This window comes from Lepidochelys olivacea (assembly GCF_965140295.1).
Source record: "Lepidochelys olivacea isolate rLepOli2 genome assembly, chromosome: 3".
Taxonomy (NCBI): domain Eukaryota; kingdom Metazoa; phylum Chordata; order Testudines; family Cheloniidae; genus Lepidochelys; species Lepidochelys olivacea.
The window spans coordinates 77,578,498-77,601,172 of record NC_140413.1 but is presented as its reverse complement, the minus strand read 5'-3'; the positions used below and the strand labels follow the sequence as shown (position 1 = coordinate 77,601,172).

General features: G+C 43.4%; 1 protein-coding gene across 2 annotated transcripts in view; it reads left to right on the top strand.

Moving 5' to 3' along the window:
* The first annotated feature begins 680 nt into the window (after positions 1-680).
* Positions 681-22,675, top strand: part of ASCC3 (activating signal cointegrator 1 complex subunit 3) — a 519,828-nt gene continuing 497,833 nt past the window's right edge. For both annotated transcript variants that reach the window (XM_084624580.1, XM_084624579.1), the window contains exon 1: positions 681-773. The gene's annotated coding sequence lies outside the window, so the exon portion shown is untranslated. The remainder of the gene's footprint in view (positions 774-22,675) is intronic.

Here is a 22,675-nt window from a genome sequence, read left to right as displayed (position 1 = left end):
AGGTGTGGCCGTGGGGACAGGGGCTAGCGGGGGGTAGGGGACAGGTGTGGCCGTGGGGACAGGGGCTAGCGGGGGGTAGGGGACAGGCGTGGCGGCGGGGCAGGAGCTAGCGGGGGGTAGGGGACAGGCGTGGCCGTGGGGACGGGGCTAGCGGTGGGTAGGGGACAGGCGTGGCCGTGGGGACGGGGCTAGCGGGGGGTAGGGGACAGGCGTGGCCGTGGGGACGGGCTAGCGGGGGGTAGGGGACAGGCGTGGCCGTGGGGACAGGGGCTAGCGGGGGGTAGGGGACAGGCGTGGCCGTGGGGACAGGGGCTAGCGGGGGGTAGGGGACAGGCGTGGCCGTGGGGACGGGGCTAGCGGGGGCAGGGGACAGGCGTGGCCGTGGGGACGGGGCTAGCGGGGGGTAGGGGACAGGTGTGGCCGTGGGGACGGGGCTAGCGGGGGGCAGGGGACAGGCGTGGCGGCGGGGCAGGGGCCAGCGGGGGGCAGGGACAGCGCGGTAGGGGACCGCGGGGCAGTGGGCTTTGGAGAACGCGGCACGCGGCAGGGAGTCCGTGCCTGCGAGCCGGGATCAGCAAGCGGGGCGCTGCGCGTGGGGCGGGGTCAATACGGGGTTAACGTCAGTGCGAAGGGATGAGCCACACCGGGGGGTGGGGGCGTGGCGTCCATCGGGATCTACCCACCGCTCTCCCGCAACTGGCCCCGCCCGCTCTCCCTCGCTTTACGGCCGTGTCACGCCCGGCGCTGTGCTCTTCGCGGCAGCCGGAAGGCAGGTGAGCGGTCGGGATCTCGTCGGCGGGCAGTGCCTACGTGGCCTTGGCTGCTGGGCCCCGCCATGGGTCTCCTCAGCTCGGAGCGGAGACGCGCTGGGGCCGGGTGCCCTGTTCTCCCGCGGGGGGGCGGGCTTTATTCTCCTGCCCAAGTAGGGGGGGGCGCGGGGGCGCAGCTTTTCCCGGAGCTCGCCCTGCCCTGGGGCCGCCTGGCCGGTGGGGCGCGCTCCCTCCGCAGGGCTGAGTATAACCGGCGTCACCGCCCCTCCCCGTGCCTCAGTTTCCCTAACGGCGCTGTCTCCTCCCCACCCCCCACCGCGGGGGCAGCGGGGATGAGCTTGCCCGGCGTGCGCAGGGTCCGGGGCGCTCTTCGGTGACGCTCCCCGGAGCTTGGGGGCATCGGCATCGGCTCTGTAGCTCCGCAGAGCCGGCAGCGGAGCCCGGCCGCAGCTGTCCCACTGCGTCCGTGTGCCGGGCCCTTCCCGCCGGCACCGGGCTGTCAGTTTCATGTAGCCTGTGCTGGGGCCTTTGCTCTGTGTGTAGCCACGGGTGTCTCGACTGGCTGTTTTCTGTGCGCTTCCAGTGCACCTGGCTTCCAGATTGCTTGCTTGCTTCCCCAGCCGGCACATTTGTGGGGGTAGGATGTATTGTAGGGACAGTGTCAACGGACAATCATTTGATAACAGTGTCCTTATTAAAATTGTTAACAAGTATGGATTATTGGCCATTAAACATTTTACAAATCCAGCTTACGCTACAGCTCTTACTGTTCTTGTTTCCTTTCTCTTGGCCATGATAAATCAATTAAGTCAGTTTCACTTTCGAAACTGTTGTAACACTTTGGAGTTCTTTGTGTTCTCCTGCTTGGATTTCAAACACTGCTGGGGAATATGCAGGTGGAATTTAAAACAAAATAAAGATTAAAAAAAACTTGGTCAGGTTTTACAAAAGTTCATGAATAAAATTTGTGTGTAATGGTGCTGAAGTCCTGTTGGTCCCAGGATATGAAAAAGAGAAAGTGAGTTTGATGTTCATGGAAGGGACAAATTTACTCAGAGCTCTTCTTCAGGTGTGGGAAAGGTATTTGGCTGTGACACTGAGCACAAGGTGGAACAGATTTTTAAGCATAAAGAGTTAACACATGTTGTTGGAGACTGTTCAAGACCAAGTTGTAATGAGACCTAAAACCAGTGTCTGTTGAGTCTGTGATGTTTAGTGTCCAGCAAAGTTTTTTGAAGGTGCTGGGCACATTTCTTTTGAGGCTGAGGACTGAGAGGTCAAATATGGAGTGATCATTCTATTAAAAGTGTTCATCTACAGGTGATACGGTGTATTTTGCCTTGTGTCATTGTTCTATATGAATTAATTTAAGAATGTATTGTTGTTGTTGGGGCACTTGCTGCATTGGATGAGGTATACCACGTGTTGTGATAGGCATGGGTAGGACCCTTGAAAGATGTGTAGGGGAAGGTGTTGGTTATTGCACCAGTGGAGATATGTGTGCAGCTTTCTTATCTATTATGGCAGGATTTTGTGCTGCTTTGAATTGGTGTATCCTATAATCTTTAAAGACTCATTGATCCTACATGTGACTATCACAACATGTGGTGGAAGTTAACACTTCTGGAGTTGGGCCATTTAAGTTAAGCTATTAACGTATACATGTTTATTACCTTTTGAATATGAGGGACCCTATGCTTGTTACTATTGCTTAAGAAGGTAAAACAAAACACATTAATTTTAATATTTAGGGCTTTTAGCACGTGTTCCTAATTGCTTTGTATGGAATAGAGGTGAGTTTGTAGTTCCTAGCAGATTAAATTGTAGTGGAAATATCACTTCTCTTAAAGCAATATTAGATGCTCTCTTCCTATCTATCTTCTTTGATTAAAAAAGCAGTGGTGACATTCTGGAGGAACCTCATCCAGTTCTCAATCAATAGCAGGAGTGAGTCTGTAACATGGGACTTTAACTGTAGAGAATATAAGACAACTAAAAATGTTAGGAGACCAAGCCAAAGTTTTCAGGAGGAGATGGAGGGACCTCTTGGAGACATTAAAGCAGGGTACAGGAGACCCTCAAAGATATGAACACCAGAGTTATGGACTTACCGGTCAACTGGACACCCTGTGGAACCGGAAGTAATCAAGCAGCTGGGGAGACCGAAAAAAGCAAAACAAAACAGCAAATACTGTACTGCATTGGGGCTTTAGTCCTGGGGTTCAGGGCTGCAGCCATGGGGTTGGAGGGAGGGATTGGGGCTTCTGACCCTTAGTAGCAGTGGGGGATCAGGGCTTTAGACCGGGGCAAGCATCAGGACTCGGGGCTTCAGCCCCCCGGCTCTGTTCCCTGCTTGATCCCTGGTGCGCCCTCCACTGGCTGAAACCGGGAGCGAAGCCCTGAGTCCCAGCCCACGCTGTGGGGCAGAAGCCCTGAGCCCCAGTGCTCCCCGCGAGGCTGAAACCGGGAGTGGAGCCATGGGGCTGAAGCCTCAAGCTCCAGTGTTCCCCCAGCTCTAAACTCCAGAGCCCTGGTGTTCCCCCGGGGAAGACACCCTGAGGCCCCCACCTGGAGCCGTGGCACCCTGGGGGTCAGAAACTCCACCCACCCACTCAGAGCCTTGACACCCACACACTTTGTGGCTGCAGCCCCAACTCCCTACGTGGCTGAAGTCCGTAACATCTTGTTCCAAGTTAAAGAACATTTCAGAGTTACGAACAATCTCCATTCCTGAAGTGTCCGTAACTCTGAGGTTCTACTGTACTTGCATGTTTTGGAAAGAATATATGGGTTACTGCCTTCTGTCTGAATCAGTTGAATATTGTCAACTGAACATCATGTTCTAATAATAATATTAAATATCATGGAATTTTCTTTCAAGGCAAACAACAAATGATGGTGCCTATTTGTGTTTTAAAATATCTCTGACTTAAGTGCAGAAAAGGGGAATGGACTTTTTCACAACCAACATTGTAGAGGTAATGGGAAACTACGTGCAGGGCAATTCTGAAGATCTCGTCAGTGGTTTCAGAACAATCACCATTTATGTCAGCCTCTTATAAATTTTAAGGAGTTGTTCTTGGAATATAGATACCAGATTCCATTGTGCATTGAACCCCTTTCTAATTTGCTTTAAGTGCTCTAACTCTTTAAGGTTCATTGTTACATCATAAATTGCTGCCAGAGAAGTGCTTTTTGCGAGTAGGTGAACATTTGAAATAGTACATTTATTGATATTTAATTAAATTCCATGTAATTAGTAAAACGTCTGAATTAGCTAAAAGGAATGACAAAGAATGAAGAACACTTATAAACAGCTAAAAAAAATCCACTTGCACAGAACAAATAGAAGATTTTCCCTGGATGAGTGCCAACAACTGCAGATTTTAAGTTTTCATTTAAAAAAAATTTTTTTTAACCTTCTGAGGTTAAACTTGTCAACTGTTTTTCCTACACATTTGTACTCTTGAAATGTTAAAATAAGAGCCACCACTTTTGTTCTTCATACGGTATTGTCTGCTGAATAGTTGCAGTGTAAACTCGCATAAGGTAATCAATATTATTTCAGAGAAATATTGACTTCATTGTTGATGCTAATGCACTGTGCAGAGAGAAGGGCCGAGTAGTATTACGTTTTGACTTCAGTACATGTGTTTTTATTTAAAGAATACATTGGTTGATTAACATATCAAATTGCTGAGAACAACTTATTTTATTTCACCAATTGGGACTACATTTACCAAGCAATGTGCCCCAAATGTATGGATGTGTAGAAAGTTTCTGAAGTAGTAGTGACGTATTGTTAGAGAAGTACTGAACACAATTTAATGTAAAAACAATGAGGAGTCCTTGTGGCACCTTAGAGACTAACAAATTCCTGTGTAGCTGTACAATATGAAAAAAACGGCTTGGACTAACACACATCATGGAAAATCCTAAAAATATTATAACCACTTCTTGTTTGGCAGATTGCCAGAAATAATACCGGAAAGAATGTTGTAACTGGAAATTGGAATTAATATCACTGAATACCAAAGTATTAACTGATAAATGCACTTCTTAATAAGCTTTTTTGGCTAGTAAGCTCCATAGAACTAAAGTTTACATGACATGCATCAAAATGCATTTTAGATTTCGGAATGCATACAATCTATTTCATGTAACACAACAAAAATACACAGTACTCAAATTTAATAAAATCTTAAATTGCATTTGTAATATTGAGGGACTACTGTCCTTTTGAGTACAGTTAATTCGTTGATTAATTGTACTTCCTAATATAATTTGAGTAGAAATGGAAATACTTTTTTAAAATTGCTGGAAAACTACATTACACCAAATAATAACATAGACATTCTCCTGGTAAATTGCTTTTGGTAAGTGTTCTGTTAAACACTTTTTAACCAGCATGTTTTCATTGAACATCAAAATGGCCTTTTAAGTCAGGCAAAGAAAAAAACCCCACTCCATTCCAGAGATATGTATCCTATTACAAAGCAATTTGAGATAACACCTACTAACGTACAGTGCAAGCTGGTTTGAAATGAGCTATTTGTGTAGTCTGATCAGTCCTCTTTGAACTGGTATCTGTCAGTTTGATTCAGCCATTTATTACAGTCTTGCAGGCCAAACCTCCCCATAGCAACTGCCATTGGAGCCACCCAGTCTGGTTGCCTTTCTGCTAGCCCCTGGCGTAGTCTTTCATGTTCTGTGGTGCAGTGTGTGAAACCTGCAATTCTGTCTTTTAGAGTAAATATTCCCTCTTGGTTTTCAGAGGTATAATGCCCTCTTAGGTGTACAGAGTAGAGGAAGGATGGGGTGGTGGTTGGGTGTTAGTTGGAGATGTGGAAGGTTCAATTTCCTGCTCTTCCACAGACTTCCGGTGTGACCTTGGGCAAGTGACTTGGGCCTGGTCTAAGCTATGAAGTTTAGCTGGCATACTCTGGCTAGGAGTGTGGAGAAAATTGCACCCTTAGATGAGGTAGCTCAGCTGGCAGAACCCCTATTGTAGATACACACATGCCAACAAAGAGGTTTCTATTGGCATTGTTAATGTTGTTAAGGGAGATGATGTAGCTATGCAGGTGGAGGAACTTCTGCTGGCTTATGTTGTGTCAACACTAGGGGGCTCTGCCAGCATAGTTATGTTGGCCAAGGCTCTATAGTGTAGACTAGTGGTTCTCATCCTTTCCAGACTACTGTACCTCTTTCAGGAGTCTGCTTTGTCTTGAGTACCCCAAGTTTCACCTCACAAAATCAGACATAAAAATACAAAATTGTCACAGCACACTATATAGCTGAAAAATTGATTACTTTCTCATTTTTACCATATAATTATATACGTATTATACTTGCATTTCAATGTGATACTTGAGTCTCTCTTTTATTGTGAGCTTTGTCTGAAGCCTGAGTACCAGACCGCTGGGCTGAAACGTGTAACTTAGCTTTTGTGGGGCACCCTGAGCAGTTGTCCTGCTTGCCACTCTTAATGTCAGCCCTGCACTTGCGACTCCCCTAAACCTGTCCTATGCTCCCCCTTGGAGCTGCAACCCTGAAGTTGAGAAACACTGATCTTGAATACCCCCGGAAGACCTCTGAGTACCCCAAGGGGCACATGTACCCCTGGTTGAGAATTACTGGTGTAGACAAGCCTTTAGTCTTTCTGTGCGTCAGTTCTGCAACTGTAACATGGGGATATTACTTCCCTGCCTCACTGGGGTGTTGTGAAGATAAAGACACAAAAGACTTTGTGGTGGTCTCATACTACAGTAATGGGGGCTGAATAAGTACAGAAGATATTTCCTTGTACTGTGGTGCACTCATAAAAATATACCCCTACCTTTCTGAAAATTATTATATCTCGTATGGAGAGTAGTATTAAATTCTTGCTGGAATTTTTCTAATTGTGAAATAGGTAAGTGTTAAGGAAGGAGCATACATCAGTCAATGCAAAATACACTTTGACACACAGAAATAGCCTTTGGGCTTGAAAGTTGAAAGTACATGCATTCCAAGGGGGCATCAATAAATGTCTAACATGCACTTCAAACATTTACAACTGAAAATTATTGATCTGACTGAGATCCCAAGGGGCCATTTCTCCCTTAGTGTCTCAGCCATTCATAGTAAATCTAGACATTACCCTTTTCCTGGAATGACTTTATTTCCTACATTTAGCAACTGTGATCAAAATATAGTGAAACCTTTTTATATGAGAAATTATACAGGTATCTTTAAAATGTTCTCATGAGCATATTGCCAGTGACACAGGCAAACTGCCCAGGAGGAGAGTGCAACAGCTGGTGGATTTGTTTCCAGTTAGCACCCATTGGAATGTTTAAAAGAAAGCTGCACTTCCTTTCAGTACAAAGAACAGTAAATCAGTGCTAATTTTAAGTAGTCTTAAATATAATACAAAATAATGAAATAGGAAGTTGCCATTTTGCCAGTCAGCTGGCATGTTATGTGTTGAAGGTGCTGCTCAGCCTGTCAGTGCCATAAAACAAGAGGAGACAAGGGGACTTTAACTTAGTCTGTTTATAATTTTGGAAATCAGCATATATACAGCATGCTTGCAAATATTGTTTAAACCTATTTCCGATTAACAAGTGCTTCTGGTAAATAATTGCTTCTGGTCTTCAGCCTGTTGCGTGTCCATCTGTTAAGCAGCATTGCTAGTGGTTCCTTTGTCACAAACTGTCAGAATGGATTACTTGGTAGTATGTAACAGTAAAATAACAGTGTTGAGAGATATTAGAATCTCTGGGTCTTAGGGCACATGCACATGTTACAGCCCTTGGGCTTTTTAACACTGGGAGATGTCGTTTATGCAGGCAGTTGCATATAAGTAGGGCCCCACCAAATTCAGGGTCCATTCTGATCAATTTCATGGCCATAAAATTTGAAAATTTCACGTTTCAGATGTTTAAACCTGAAATTTCAGTGTGTTGTAACCGTGGTGGCCCTGACCCAAAAGGGGGCACAGAGGGGGTTGCAAACCTATTGTCGGGGGGTCATGGGATTGCCTTCTGTGCTGTCTTCAGAGCTTCCTGTAGCTGCAGGAGCTTCCCGGAGGTGGAGATGAGTCTGATCTCCCCTTTGCTGCTGGGAGTGCCCCAGTCAGGGAATCCTAGCTGCTGGGCCAGCAAGAGACCGGACTTGTCTTTCCCCTGCATGGCTGCTCTCGGGTGGGAGATCAGACCCACCTCCATGTACCTATTTGTGCTGCAGGAAGCTCAGAGGCTGTTCTCCTCCCCGAGAGCAGCCATGCAGGAGAAGAACAAGTCCTGTCGCTCCCCAGCCCAGCTGGGACTAGCAGCTAGGAGCCCCTGTTTGGGGCACTCCGAGCAGCAAGGGAGAGATTGGAGCACAAGCCTCCTCTGGCTGCAGGAACTTCTGGGGTTTCTGCCGAGCACCGGATATTCCTGCAGCAGGGGGAGGTACCCGGAGGTGGGTATGATCCTACTACCCCTTCCGCCACTCAGAGTGGCCGTGCAGGGGAAGGACAAGTAACTCCTAGGAGCTTGGGGGAGATAAGATTTCAAGAGCTTATTTCACGTTCCGTGACACATTTTTCATGGCTGTGAAATTGGTAGGGCCCTAGATATAAGGCTTCCTGTTTCCTGAACAGTGGGTGATACAGGAGAGACACAGGTCAGTGAATGGATCTCTTTAACGTTCTCAGGCCTTCTGCCTGATAGGTATACCTTCCTGGAGCAGCCTGGGGAAGGCTATGAAGCTCTGGAATAAGGGCTGTAGGGATGATGCAGTCCTGGATATAAGGGTGAAAACGAGTCCCTGTGGGTTGGCAAGACTGTGTTCAGTTGCATTTGTTTTGAATCTGTTAGAGCCCTGAAACGGAAACTGGAGAAATGTACTACTGTGTGGACTGTGATTTCACCTCCCCCACCAGATGAAATGGTATTTCTTAACATCTTGAAGATTGTATGTAGGTTTGTTACAGTGTGCTAATTCTGAATGGCTTAACAACTTCAGCTAAAGCGAGCTGAAAATCATGCTATATTTAACTGGGAAGGTAAATTTCCCTAGATTTGCAACAAATTCTCTTGAATACCATGTGACCTTGATGACTTAATGTGTTCTTTGAGGGTTTGATCTAACTTTCAGTGAAATCAATGGAAGGAGTTACACTTACTTCAGCATTTGTCTTGATATTTAGGGTATTGGAATCGTCTCTATCTAGCATTGCAAATACAGTTAGTAAGAAAGCTAAAATGAGATTAGTCCTTTCTGAGAAAAGCAACTCCATGCAAAGTCACAGAAAAAAGCGTCTGATCAGCTTTGTTTTCAAACATGCACCTGTGCTATTATACTGCTTTTAATGTTGGATGATTACTTCCCATTTCCATTTTCTCCCTTTTAAGCATTACAAGACACAAATGTTTTTTTTTGCTAATTTAAGACGACTAGTTGAAATACTCAGAAGAATAGTAATTTTGTTTATAATCTATTAAATAAATCATTAAGAGGAGGGATGTATGTTTTTCATTGTTGACATTTTGTCTTCTCACTGGTCATGGGTCAATGCTCAAAAACGTTTCCTAGTCCTGAAAGCATTTGTAATATGCTGTTGAGGTATTTCTGGTAATAGCAGTTTTTATAAAACATCACATCTTTTAACAATAACACACCTTTCCTAACATACTTTGCTGCTTTCCCTATTTCAATTCTGACATTATTGTAGCAGCTGGCATATCATGAACTGAGATTACTGTCATATGCCATTCGAAACTGGTGTTTGAAGCGCTTAACAAATTACAGTTACATCATTGTTGTTTTAGCTCTAGCTGCTCTTGTTATGAGAGCCTTTGAAAAATCATTTTGGAATTGCTGGGTCTGGGTCAGGAGAAAGTAAGAGAGCAATCAGGATGTGCCTTTAAGGCCAGGCAACTTGCTGGGTACAGAAACAATTTCTATAAATTACTGTACTGAGAAGCAGAGATTTTATACGCAGTGGACCGAGAGGGCTGCGGTGAATAGAGGTCCAGATCTGGCGTTTTACTTTAGTCATCACCTTAGTTCGGTGGGGATATACTTGTGAATCTGGTGATTGATTTTAAGATGCCAGAATAAGATCTGGCTAGCTAAAGACTTTTGTTTCCTGTCTTTCAAAAGGTTTGGGGTGGGGCAGTAGACCCCCCGCCCCCAACCACTCAGTTTCCTTTTGGAGAGGTTTCAGAGGGGTAGCCATGTTAGTCTGTATCAGTAAAAACAATGAGGAGTCCCTGGGGCACCTTAGAGACTAACAGATTTATTTGAGCATATTAGACTAAATTTGTTAGTCTCTTAAGGTGCCACAAGGACTCCTTGTTGCTTTTCGAGAGGATTACAGATCTGATTGCAAAGACCAACCACAGCACTGGAGGAAAAAGTGCCCTTGAAGACACAAATGCCTAGAGAGGAAGGATGGCCAGTGGATATGGTATTAGCCTAAGACTTTGGAGATCTCTGCTCTACCTCAAACTCCTTGTGTGATTTTGAGCAAAACACTTGGGCTGTGTCTACACTAAGCACTACAGTGGCACTGCTGCAGCGATACCACTGCAGTGTAGACACTTGCTGCAGTGAAAGAAGGGGTTTTTTCATTGCTGTAGTAAATCCATCTCTGTGACAGTGGTAGCTAAGTCAACGGACAGATTCTTTTGTCGATCTGGCAGTGTCCTCTGGGGCTTACGTTAGCTTAACTACGTCTTTCAGGGGTTTGCATTTTTCATACTCCTGAGTGAAGTAGCTAGGTCGACCTAAGTTTTAGGCGTAGACCAGGCCTTATCCTTTTTGCGTGCCCATTTCCTCATCTGTAAGAATCGGGTTAATAGTACTTCTGTACTGCACAGGGTGTAGTGAGAATATATAATGTGAGGTGCTTAGATATGACAATGCCAAAGGCTATAAAAGTACCCAAGATAGGTAGAATGTGAATATAGTCGTTAAAATTAAAGGAGCGGATAAAAATTCAGTTGATGAATGAATAATAAAACTTAAAAGAAGTGCAGCTTTGGAAGCTAAATAAAGTTTATTTAGCTGAGCTACCCAACCTCAAGCGTAGGGTGTTGAGTGGGCTTGAGCTCAGGTGGTAAGCCTGAATCTCTGCTGGAGCCACAGCATCCACACAAGCTGTTTTTTGTATGCTAGCGTGAGTCTGTCTACCCAGGCTTGGGAGCTGTGCTCCCAGCTGCAGTGTAGACATACTCTAAGTGCTTTTGACACTGCTCCAGAATTGACTAGAGCAAGTCCTGGAACTCAGATCAGTGTAGCTATTTCTCATTCACCCACTTTCATGTTGCAGCACTAGAATTCCATGAAAAGATGAAAAGAGGAGGTAATTTATTCTTCCTTTAAAAAAAAAAAAAAAAAAAAAGCTGGACTATTTCACTTGAAAATAAACTGGGTTGTGTGTGTTTGTCATGTGAGTTTACTGTTTTTAGATGGGATTGTTTTGGGAATATTGGTTTATGAAAGCAAAGATCCTGTATATATTTGTCAGATCTTTCTCTTTTTAGTCCTGAAGGCTTATGGCTATCAGTGTGGAGCATCAATTTGTCTTCCATGTGTGAAGAGAATCCTAAGAGAAGGCTATCACTCCTTTATCTTGAATTCAGTCATGGGTTTTCCCCATTCCACTCATCCCCATGCCAAATGGCAAGGCTTAGTGAGAGATGTCTTAGAAATATAGTTCTGTTCTGGGACCTCACAATTTTATCAGTTCTTTCCTGGAATCCTATCACAGTGCTCAAAGGACACATATTTGAGCCACTTTAAGTTATTCAGCGCTACTTAAAAATTCATATTCTGGAAAAAAGCTTTCTTTTAAACTTAAGTGATTATCTCTTGTGGCTTACAGGCCTACATGAGGATGAGACTGTTTTAAAAAATGAAAAAAAATTGAAAGGAGTAGTGAGTTTTGTGTTCGTGTTGTGTGTGTTTTAAAAAGGAGCACACACATAGTGGGAGTATTGTCAGTCATAGGATAGATACAGCCTGGGTAACGAGCAAATACTTCCCCTCCCTCCTTTTTAGTGCAGAGCTGGAAATATTGCTGTAGCTTATTATAGTAATATGTTTGTGATATTCAGTGCTGTGATTGCGTTTTTAAAATCTGTGATGCTCTCCAAAAGTTTTAATTAATTCTTGGCTATTCCCATGGTACTGTCACAAAGATGTGTGTTTTGGTGGTGATTTTTTATTATCTGAACAACTGTTTACTATGAAGTAGACTGAGAAAACCAGTGTTCTCTTTAAAAAGTGCTTGAGACTTTACAATAACCTGTTTTGATATATATACACAAATAAAATTGTGCCTATTCCATGCTTTGGGCACACCTGAAGATCATCACTCAGAAGAAGTGGACCCAAGACTGAACTCAAGTGGCAAACTGTGGGCACACACCACCTTGTTATTTTTGCCATCTCATCTGGTTGCTTTGTTCAGCCTATCAGTTATTTCAGGTTGTTTTCTGAACTGCCTTCGTTCCATGTATAGTAGTCCAATAGTAGTCACTGGCTGTAATACATAGTTTTGGACAGTGTGTCAAGTTCTGTTTCAGAATATACATATTTGCATAACCTCTTAATAGTGTGAGAAGTGAAATATCAAGGGCAGCAAGAGGACTGAATAGCTCAGGGTATGGGGGAGGGGAATACAAAGTAATTTTTCACTTCAAGGTTACAGGTTTCAGTCTGATTTATGGGAAATGACCAGACATTGCCCCATAAAGCAGGTGTTTGCTAGTTTATGTGAAATGTTTTGAGTGCCTATCATTTAAACAGGCTTATGATTGGCCTAATCTAAAAAACCCCATCGTAGTTAGGATATGTTTCCCACTCTCAGAAAGCCAGGCTGCGGGGGACCATCCAGTGTGGAAGATGCCTGCTGGTGGAATCTCTCAGAAAGCAGGTGGGAAAGCTACAGGAGGAGGTGGCTAGGCTGAGGAGCATCTGTGCCCATAAGGAATTCCTCGAGAGCAGTCACATGGAAACATCCAAGGCCGAGGAAGCTATCCAGCTACAGAGGACTGTTGTCACACCACCAGGGAGAAGGATATGGCTCTGTCTCAAAGGGGACACTGGCTTCTGGTTACTTCTGGCAGCAGGCAGTGCTCCACCCCTACTCCCAACCCACCCACCATGGTGATGGAAAACAGATGTGCTGCCCTGGCAGTGAGTGATGAGGAATCACCCAGAAAAGTGGAGGAGGAGAAGCCATGTACCCCCACAGCTGGGAGGATCGCAGCCACCACTCCCAGGAGGAAATATAGGGTAGTGGTGTTTGGTGACTCTTCTGAGTGGGACGGAGGCACCCATCTGTTGCCCTAATATGGCATCCTGGGAGGTATGTTTCCTGCCAGGGGCCTGTATCTGAGACATTACGGAGAGGTTGTCGAGGATCGTCTGGCCCTCTGAGTACTACCCAGTGATACTCATCCATTTGAGCACTAATGATACTGCAAGGTCTGATCCTCAGCAGATCAGAACTGACTACAGGGCTCTGGGAGTAAGGGTGAAGGAGATGGGAGTGCAGGTGGTGGTCTCTTCAATCCTTCCAGTCAAGGGTAGGGGCCCAGGCAGAGACAGATGTATCCTGGAGGTGAATGCCTGGCTGCGTGGATGGTGTTGCCAGGAGAGGTTTGGCTTTCTTGACCACAGGATGCTGTTCCAAGAAGGACTGCTAAGCAGAGATGGGGTTCACCTATCATGGAAGGGGAAGAATGTATTTGGATACAGACTGGCTAATCTAGTGAGGAGGGCTTTAAAACTAGGTTCGAAGGGGGCAGGTGACCAAAGCCCACAGATAAGCCAAAACATGGAGACCTGGGAGAAGGGTCAGAATTTGGGGGAACATGGGCTGTTATAGCAGGGATAAGGAAGACAGAACTAATGGGGGGAATCAAATCAGTATCTTAGATGTCTCTATAGTAATGCAAGATGTATGGGGAATAAGCAGGAAGAATTTGAAATGCCAGTAAACAAACACAACTATGACATAGTTGTCGTCACAGAACTTGATGGGATAATATGCATGATTGGAATATTGGTGTAGAAGGGTACAGCTTTCTCAGGAAGGACAGGCAGGGAAAAAAGGGAGGAGGTGTTGCTTTATATATTAAAGATGTATACACTTGAACTGACGTTGAGATGGAAATAGGAGACCGACTTGTTGAAAGTCTCTGGGTAAGGATAAAAGGGGTGAAAAACAAGGGTGATGTCATGATAGGGGTCTACTACAGATCACCTAACCAGGAAGAAGAGGTGGCTGAGACTTTTTAAAAACAACTAACAAAAGCATCCAGAGCACAGGACTCGATGGTGATGAGGGACTTCAACTACTCAGACATTGGTTGGGAAAATAACATAGCAGGGCACAGGATATCCAACAAGTTCTTGAAATGTATTGGAGACAGTTTGTTTTTATTTCAGAAGGTGGAGAAAGCTACTGGGGAGGGGCTGTACTAGATTTGATTTTGACTAATATGGAGGAACTGGTTGAGAATGTGAAAGTGGAAGGCAGCTTGGGTGAAAGTGATCATGAAATGATCATGATTCTAAGGAATGGTAGGAGGGAGAACAGCAAAATAAAGACAGTGGATTTCAAAAAAGCAGACTTGAGCAAACTCAAGGAGTTGGTAGGTAAGATCCCATGGGAAGCAAGTCTAAGGGAAAAAACAATTGAAGACAGCTGGCAGTTTTTCAAAGAGACATTATTAAGGGCAGAAGAGCAAACTATCCCACTGTGTAGGAAAGATAGGAAGTATGGCAAGAGATCACCCTGGCTTACTAAGAGATCTTCTATGATCTAAAAATCAAGAGTCCTACAAAAAGTGCAAACTAGGTCAAATTACAAAGGATGAATATAAACAAATAACACAAGTATGTAGGGACAAAATTAGAAAGGCCAAGGCACAAAATTAGATTAGCTAGAGACATAAAGGGTAACAAGAAAATATTCTACAAATACATTAGAAGCAAGAGGAAGAGCAAGGACAGGGTAGGCTCATTACTCAATGAGAGGGGGAAGACAACAACAGAAAACGTGGAAATAGCAGAAGTGCTTATTTAGGGTTAAATCCTGGCCCCATTGAAATCAGTTTTAAAGCCTCTCTTCCTTAACTTCACTGGAGCCAGGCTTTCACCATTAGGCTAGGTCTACACTACAGACCTACACAGTAAAATTGGAAATTAAATATGTTTAGAATTATCACAAATAAGATAAACAAAAAGCTTGACTTGTAGCATAATCCTTGATTTTCTGTTCTTAACTCAAAATCACTTTAGGGTGCGTCATGTCATGTTTTGCAATAGCTAGGACAGTGGGACTGAGTTGACGTAGTCTAAACTCTACCTGTGAATTGCCTTGCTTTACACTTAATTTCATCTATTTGTGTTGTAATCTTAATATTTAGGAGAGGCTCATCATTTTCAAGTAAAGAAAGACTTGAATTTACCATAACTTACCTGCAAGTTTTTCACGCACTGAAATGTAAATATGCATTTTTAATGTTTAAGAAATTTTTTCAATTTACACTGTATTAATTGTCTATACTGGTCAAATAGTTTGCCTTCTGTGGTTCAGAAATACACAAGAGTCAAAAATACAGTTTTCCATAGACTGAGACACACGAGTAGGGGCAAAGGAGGAAAGTGCTATTTGAGGAAAAGGCAGAAGTGGGAGGGAAATAAAGATGAAAATTTGATCCACTATAATGAAATCTACCTGAATTTCATTTTTCTTTAAGGATAATAGCCTGATAAAATTATGGTCCAGGCTTACCTTTAAATCAGCAAAGCCTGACAGGTTTCCTGCCTGGTGCTGATCGTAGTTAAGATTGTAATCTTCTGTTGTGGCTTCCCCCCTTCTTAAAAATTTTCAAAGGAAAAATCACATGTATTTTAAAAATAAGTATAGTAAAATTTAAAGTACTCAGACTTCATCTGTACATTTCACAGAGCTTTACAAAGCTCCCTGAATCCCTTGTTTTACAGATATAGAAAATCAAGTGTCGAGTAGGTAAGTGACTTTTTTGTGGTAACATAACAAATTAAGGAACAAGTTTCAGTTCCTTGTCATAAAGCATGCTGCCTCCAGTAACATTAAGATTTAAAATGTGTAACAGAATATGTAGTCAACTTCATGTCAAATGGTGACTTTTAAACAAAGTAATTGAAACCAGTTGTTTCTTCACTTAATATTATTATTTGTTACAGTAGCACCCAGAAGCCTCATTCAGCATGGGGTTCTCCGTGCTTGTCACTGTACAAACATAAAATAAAACAGTAACTGTCTGAAAGAGCTTAAAATTTAAAATGTGAATTTTACTCTTGCATCTTTATAAGTGAGTCCTCCAGAATAAGGTTAAATTACTGATACCTGCACAACACCTGACCAGTGACTAACTTGTCAATAAGCTTTGACTTGTTTTGGAGGCTGTCTGGAGGGAAACTTAACTATCCTTATAAGTCTATATGTTAGATGGTGTCAGAGAGACCGTAGAATTAAGACTGTTTCCCAAAGTCCTTGGGAGGGGAAGGACTGCATGATGAAGAGAGAGAGAATACATGCATCTATCAGTTGTTCTGCAGAATCTCAGCATTTATTTATTTTTTTAAGAAAGCTTTGTGCAGGAAATGGCCCAACTTTATTATCATGCACATTGTGTAAAGAGTTGTCACTTTGGATGGGCTATCACCAGCAGGAGAGTGAATCTGTGTGGGGGGGTGGAGGGTGAGAAAACCTGGATTTGTGCTGAAAATGGCCCACCTGATGATCACTTTAGATAAGCTATTACCAGCTGGACAGTGGGGTGGGAGGAGGTATTTTTTCATATTCTCTGTGTATATATAAAGTCTGCTACAGTTTCCACGGCATGCATCCGATGAAGTGAGCTGTAGCTCACGAAAGCTCATGCTCAAATAAATTGGTTAGTCTCTAAGGTGCCACAAGTACTCCTGACCTTTAACTGTTCATTATAGCATGTAAGAATAAGAAAGGAGAGAGAGCATCATATTGCAAAGATGGACAACTCCATTTTCCAAAGTGCGGAAGTAGTGTGAAGGACTAGTTAGGGATTTGTGTGTGGAAGGTGAAAATGTTAAGATGGCATCACCCAACTGTCAAGCTGTCCTGCAGTGGCTCAAGAGCAGGAGTACCATCCAAAGGGCAGACTGTCAAGAACCTTGGCACAAACCCCAAATTGGCTGAGCGCTCTATACTTAGATTTCATTAACCAATTATCAAGTGTAAACTCCTCAGGCACTAACAGCCTAAATAAGGAGTACCCTTGGGTAATCTGTCTTGCCACCCAGGTAAGCTTATGTTTGTGGTAGGTGGTCCCTTATACCAAGTATCACAGTAATATTCAGGTTACTCCCAGTCCCAAAGGACCAGTCACTTCCACAGGTTACAGAGTAGCAGCCGTGTTAGTCTGTATTTGCAAAAAGAAAAGGAATACTTGTGGCACCTTAGAGACTAACAAATTTATTTGAGCATAATTACAACTACAATACCCACCTACTGAAGCGAAGAAACAGATTGACAGAGCCAGAAGAGTACCCAGAAGTCACCTACTACAGGACAGGCCCAACAAAGAAAATAACAGAACGCCACTAGCCATCACCTTCAGCTCCCAACTAAAACCTTTCCAACTCATCATCAAGGATCTACAACCTATCCTGAAGGACGACCCATCATTCTCACAAATCTTGGGAGACAGGCCAGTCCTTGCTTACAGACGCCCCCCTCCCCCAACCTGAAGCAAATACTCACCAGCAGCCCCACACCACACAACAGAACCACTAACCCAGGAACCTATCCTTGCAACAAAGCCCGTTGCCAACTGTGTCCACATGTCTATTCTGCAGACACCATCATAGGGCCTAATCACATCAGCCACACTATCAGAGGCTCATTCACCTGCACATTTACCAATGTGATATATGCCATCATGTGCCAGCAATGCCCCCCTGCCATGTACATTGGTGAAACTGGACAGTCTCTACGTAAAAGAATAAATGGACACAAATCAGTCGTCAAGAATTACAACGTCCAAAAACCAGTTGGAGAACTCTTCAATCTCTCTGGTCACTCGATTAGAGACCTAAAAGTTGCAATTCTTCAAAAACTTTGAAAACAGACTCCAAGGAGAGACTGCTGAATTAGAATTAATTTGCAAACTGGATACAATTAACTTAGGCTTGAATAGAGACTGGGAGTGGATGGGTCATTGCACAAAGTAAAACTATTTCCCCATGTTTATTCTCTCCCCGCCCCCCCCGTTCTTCAGACGTTCTTGTCAACTGCCAGAAATGGCCCACCTTGATTATCACTACATTATTTCTCCCCCCCGCCCCCACTCTCCTGCTGGTAATAGCTCACCTTAAGTGATCACTCTGGTTACAGTGTGTATGGTAACATCCATTGTTTCATGTTCTCTATGTATATAAATCTCCCCACTGTATTTTCCACTGAATGCATCCGATGAAGTGAGCTGTAGCTCACAAAAGCTTATGCTCAAATAAATTTGTTAGTCTCTAAGGTGCCATAAGTACTCCTTTTCTTTTTTCCACAGGTAAGTAGCACTTTAGATCTACAGCAAAGCCAAATCCTATAGCCAATCCTTTAATAAACTATCTAGAGAGTGATTATATAGGAAAAGGAAATGAGTTATTTACAAAGTTCGCAGAGGTACACATACACAAATGAGTTCTAGTCTTAAATTTCAAAAGTAATAGAAACTTCTATAATAAGCAAGCTCTTTGTGTCCTTTAGGGCTAACCCGGGCTAAGCACTGGACATCTTTTGCTTATGCCTAGTGATCCTTGTCCCATAAAGTCCACACAGCATAAAGATCCAGTTCCTCCTGTTATTTCTTTTTCCCCTTCCACTTCAAATTGCAAACTCTGTTGATGGGTAAGTCTCATCACATCTCCATGGAGGTGAGGAGAGTAAACAACAAAGTATTTTGTCCCTTTTAATGTTTCACTCTAGTCCATCTGGTATGGTTGGGCCTTCCTTGTCAGACAGTAGCGTAACAACTTCTGTTGGAGACTAATATTTCACACTAATCATTCTCTCCTGTCTGGTGACTTACACAGTTATAAAGGCTTACAATACAAATGGTTAAATATTACAGTACAGTATGGGATACAGATGTTATATGTGAGATTAATGTATGCAAGAACTTAAAGCATTCAATAAAGTCTAAACACTAAGCACATTTTTATTCCTCTAATACCTATTTTAATAATACTAATACACAGGTGAGTCAGACTGGCTGACCAGCTAGGTATTTGTAAGTGTTCAGTGGAGACATGGGGATCTTGGCATGAGTTGGCACCTGGTCTGCCAGTGTCACACTAACACATGGTGAGGATGGGATGGGAGGCTGAGGGGTACAATGGGTTAATAGAATAATAGAATATCAGGATTGGAAGGGACCTCAGGAGGTCATCTAGTCCAACCCCTGCTCAAAGCAGGACCAATCCCCAATTAAATCATCCCAGCCAGGGCTTTGTCAAGCCTGACCTTAAAAATATCTAAGGAAGGACATTCCACCACCTCCCTAGGTAACGCATTCCAGTGTTTCACCCCCCTCCTAGTGAAAAAGTTTTTCCTAATATCCAACTTAAATCTCCCCCACTGCAACTTGAGACCATTACTCCTTATTCTGTCATCTGGTACCACTGAGAACAGTCTAGATCCATCCTCTTTGGAACCCCCTTTCAGGTAGTTGAAAGCAGCTATCAAATCCCCCCTCATTCTTCTCTTCCGTAGACTAAACATCCCCAGTTCCCTCAGCCTCTCCTCATGACTCATGTGTTCCAGACCCCTAATCATTTTTGTTGCCCTCCGCTGGACTCTTTCCAATTTTTCCAAATCCTTCTTGTAGTGTGGGGCCCAAAACTGGACACAGTACTCCAGATGAGGCCTCACCAGTGTCGAATAGAGGGGAATGATCACGTCCCTCAATTTGCTGGCAATGCCCCTACTTATGCATCCCAAAATGCCATTGGCCTTCTTGGCAACAAGGGCACATTGCTGACTCCTATCCAGCTTCTCGTCCACTGTAACCCCTAGGTCCTTTTCTGCAGAACTGCTGCCGAGCCATTCGGTCCCTAATCTGTAGCGGTGTATGGGATTCTTCCATCCTAAGTGCAGGACTCTGCACTTGTCCTTGTTGAACTTCATCAGAATTCTTTTGGCCCAATCCTCCAATTTGTCTAGGGCCCTCTGTATCCTATTCCTACCCTCCAGCGTATCTACCTCTCCTACCAGTTTAGTGTCATCTGCAAACTTGCTGAGGGTGCAATCCACACCATCCTCCAGATCATTTATGAAGATATTGAACAAGACCGGCCCCAGGACCGACCCTTGGGGCACTCCACTTGATACCGGCTGCCAACTAGACATGGAGCCATTGATCGCTATGTGTTGAACCCGACGATCTAGCCAGCTTTCTATCCACCTTATAGTCCATTCATCCAGCCCATACTTCTTTAACTTGCTGGCAAGAATACTGTGGGAGACCATGTCAAAAGCTTTGCTAAAGTCAAGGAACAACATGTCCACTGCTTTCCCTTCATCCACAGAGCTAGTTATCTTGTCATAGAAGGCAATTAGATTAATCAGGCATGACTTGCCCTTGGTGAATCCATGCTGACTGTTCCTGATCACTTCACTTTCCTCTTGTGTAAGTGCTTCAGAATTGATTCCTTGAGGACCTGCTGCCTGATTTTTCCAGGGACTGAGGTGAGGCTGACTGGCCTGTAGTTCCCACGATCCTCCTCCTTCCCTCTTTTAAAGATGGGCACTACATTAGCCTTTTTCCAGTCGTCTGGGACTTCCCCTGATCGCCATGAGTTTTCAAAGATAATGGCCAATGGCTCTGCAATCACATCCGCCAGCTCCTTTAGCACTTTCGGATGCAACAGGTTTATTTTTCTGAAGTGGGCACTCAGTTTTTTTTCAAAAGTTTGGGGAAACACTGGTTGTTAGCTAATGTATGGTATTTGTAATGATGGTTTTAGTGATGAGAATACCTTTTCACTAGGAGCTATGTTGAGATGACTAATTTATGTAAGTCACTAAACATCTAACAGATTATATCTTTTGGTGGCCTCGGCCAGGGTTTGAATTAGAGGTGAAAGGCTCTTCCTCATTTCCAGTGTCTTATGCTTTCATTGCTCTTAACTAATTTCATACTTGGAATTTGTGCAAGGTTGATGAGTTAGGGCACATCCCAAAATAGTGTTTTTCATCGAACTTGTTTGTTGCCTGAAATACTAGTTGGCCGAGGGAGGAGAGACCTTATAGTGAATTTGATGGCATTTCTCCTTTTGTCTGTAATGTGATAATTTTTGAACATTACACTTGGATTTACTTTCAGACTGAACTGTAAGACTGATGACAAAAATGTAGATGAAGCTGTAAAACATTGATGAATGTTAAGGAGACTTGGAAAACTACCAGTACCAAAAGAAAAGTACTATTTATTATTGCAAGATAATGCACGACTAATAAAAATAATGCAAATTCACTTTATCACTCTTGCTGCTCTGTTTCTAGACTATTTTTTAAATAAAGTTTTTTAAAAAAATCTGAATGGCTCTTTAAACATGTTTGGAAGGATTGTTGTGTGCAGACTATTAGATCAGTGGTAGCATTAATAGAATTTTAAAAGCAAATCTAAAACAATATCCATCTCTTATGACTAGTAATTGTGGTTGCAGGCATTGGATTGAAGGAGCTTGAAGATGGGATTATAAAATGGGGAATTTAAATATATAGATATGAATCCACACATCACATTGTAAATGCTCCTTCAATCCAATGCCTGCAACCACAATTACTAGTCATAAGAGATGGATATTGTTTTAGATTTGCTTTTAAAATTCTATTAATGCTACCACTGATCTAATATAAAAAATGGTGTTCCTGAGACACTGTGGAGACGGTGCTACAGAAAAACAGAGGTGTGTTTTCATGTGTGTAAGTGAATGTAGCTTGAGGCATTATTTCTAGTTGTGCAGTAACATTTTGTTTTTCCTTTTTCTTAAGAGTTTGGAAGGGTGAATATTGTGAACCTCAGTTTGAGTAAAAATGACACTTTTTAAAATTACTTTGTGTGATCCCTTGATTGTCTGTTTAAAAATTGTGGAGTCATTTCCAAGGAAGAAGATACAAGAGAGCAACAGTTCAATGGTGAAGCTCTCTTTTACATTGCTGGAAACAGCTGAATGAACTGAAATCTGCCAGAACTTCCTGATTGAAAATGAATTCCTAAATAGATAGTAATTCTTTGTTTGTCACTATGTTAGTCGCATAGATTTACTGTAATACCTTTTGTGGTGTTAGTGATAAAGAAATAATTTATGCTCTTATCCATTACTGGTAACTTTAGTTCATGTAGGTGTGTGGGGGGGGGGGGGGTCAGCCATCCAGAGTAACCCCATCATCTTATTTTATTATGGTCCTTGTAGTTCCCATCCCTTTATCTATTTTCCTGTTTCCTTCTCCATACTTCTTACTTTTGCCTGTTTGTGTATGTCAAGGAAAGGACCCTATTTTTGCTTGCTTGCATGAAGTCCCTAGCATAGTTTTCAGTGCTCAAAAATAGCGGTTCTCAAACTGTGGGTCAGGACCCTGTTTTAAATGGGTCGCCAGAGGTGGCGTTAAACTTGCTGGGGCCCGGGGTCAAAGTCAGAGCCCCACTGCCTGGTGCCTAAGCCCAAGGGCTTCAACCTTGGGTGGCAGGGCTCAGGTTACAGGCCCCTCACTGGGACTGAAGCCCTTGGGCTTTGGCTCCCCTGCCCGGGGTGGCGGGGCTCGGGCTGTGTCTTCAGTCCCCTCTTGTGGGGTTGTGTAGTAATTTTTGTTGTCAGAACGGGGGTCATGG